Genomic DNA, 2,239 nt, shown 5'->3' with positions numbered 1-2,239 from the left:
AGTTGGATGGAGCCTTGAGTAGCCTGATCTAGTTGAGAGGCGTCCCTGCTCATGACAGGGAGATTGGACTGGATGATCTTTAAGGTCCCTTCCAGCCTAAGCCATTCTATGATTCTATGAAAACAGGGGTGCGTGGCCGCATTCATTGCGTATCGGGAATGACCGATGGTGTGGTAGGACTTGTTGAGGAGATGATGAGCTCCATGAAGAGGCAAGACAAGAGGTGTGAGTAGCGTACAGGGAGGAGAGAAAGGAGAATGGGAGAAGGCAGAAGAGGAACAGGACCTTGGTGAAGGGAGCTGTGCCATGGGATATGAGGCTTTCAAAGAGGAGGGAGGGCTGAAAAGAGGTGTGTCATGGTGCTGGGATTCAGACCTTCCATTGAGGGTCTTGCACTGAAGCTGTGAGGGCTCGTGGTGCCTGCACTCGGAGGTAGGCAACCCCAAGAGCATTTCCCTCTGAAATGTCTGGAGCAGTCACACAAATGGGAAACAGCAGCAGGAGCTTGCCTTATCCACACCTGCTAGTAGAGCCACAAGCTTGTTGTTATCAATCTGCTAAAAAGTCTGAACCCTCATCTCCTTCCTTGGTTATAACTGAAGAAAAAAACCCAAACCAAAACAAAAAAAAAATTAATCAAACATAACAAAACCACCAAAAATGGAAGAGCAGTGCCTCATTTTGGATCACTTTGTGTTCTGTTGAATTTTAAAAACTCTTAGAAATCCATAGCTAGACACTGGTTTTAGTATCTTTATTAATAATTGAAGCAATTCACAGGCAGCTGTCTCTTCTTATAGGTTATATGAACTGGGAGATGTAACACGTGACATTTATCCTAGGGATTTTATAGAAAAATCCGACATGTAAATTGGAATGCTTGAGGAGAAACATAATGACATTAGTAAGTTTTGTGAAAGAAGAAGAGTAGGAGAGATTGAAGCGTAAGTTTGGACTTTGTTTCGCTTAGGTATAAATTATAACAAATCTGAGAGCTGGAACTTTAGTGAAAAGTGCCTGATTTCATAAGGCTTTTGATTTAAAGAAAATCACAAGTAAAAATTGTCCAGTTAAATGGCAAGGCTGTAATTTGGGGGAGGAAAGGAATAGTAAAAATAAAACAAGCTAAGCAAATGAAAATAGAAAAATACGAGTGTATAGTAAGTCCAGAGAAGAAAGAGTCCTAGTAAGTGTTTTCTGTTGCCAAAGTGAGTACGGGAAACATAGCTACCAGTATCCAGTACCAGCACTTCATTGTTGTGCTTATATTAAAAAAATGTTCCTCTGTGTGCAAGGGCCGTCTTCTCCACTATTTAAAAATCAAACATTTTTACTATATATCTTAATCAAATAATTACACTTTAATACTTCTCATGCCAGACTCTCCCATACTGTAAATCCCACAGTATCATGCTACTGAAGGCAGTGCTGCTGGAGCATTTTACACCAAAATAAGATAGGTGTGTACAGCCTCAAGTATATTGAAGTTATTTGGTATATTTATTTTGCAGAATTAGCATGCAACAACCTGGAGCATGTCTCGGTGCTGGACAATTGGTAACCACTGCCACAGGCTTCCAAGAAATGAGGTAGCTTCAAGGAAGAACAGTGTCTCAGTGGCTTCTGTTAGATCTCTGCCACAGAGATAAAAACGTTACACTGTGGTTGCATACTTCTCCAGTTAATTTTGGCAATGCTGAGGAGTGGTTGTTAGAATATAAACCCCCCTCAGCTTTACAACTCAAACTAATTGTTTACATTGTTGATGCCAGTGGGATTACTGCCAGGACTTCCAAACACACAAGGTGATGATTCAAATCATGGGGGAAGTTGGGCAGAGTAAAGAACCAACCATGCGCTTGCAGAAGTGAGCTCCATTAGGCGTGGTTTGGGACTTTGCAAAGTTCAAATTGTTCCTTAAAGCAAATTTGGTAGATCAGTACTAGATCAGTTACCTAGTTTGAACGTGTTTAATAATATCATTCAGAAATTTCTCTTTTATGTCTGCCTTGCTGTACCTGATGTGCATAGCAAAGCCAACTTGCAGTGTGGTGTGTTCTTATGATCTGAAGTTCCTCTGCAAAGCACTGAAGTTAAAGCATCATTTTTGATTGGTATAAACCTGCATGTATCTCCACAGCAATACTTTGTTACCTCTTCATTCCCTCTTTCATGCTTCTCAGGAATGCAGAGGATGTCTCCTATGTGTTATTTTTTTTAATATATATATATTCCTGTG

This window comes from Apaloderma vittatum, unplaced genomic scaffold (genome assembly GCF_000703405.1).
Source record: "Apaloderma vittatum isolate BGI_N311 unplaced genomic scaffold, ASM70340v1 scaffold23454, whole genome shotgun sequence".
NCBI classification, from domain to species: Eukaryota; Metazoa; Chordata; class Aves; order Trogoniformes; family Trogonidae; genus Apaloderma; species Apaloderma vittatum.
This window is presented reverse-complemented; position numbering follows the sequence as displayed.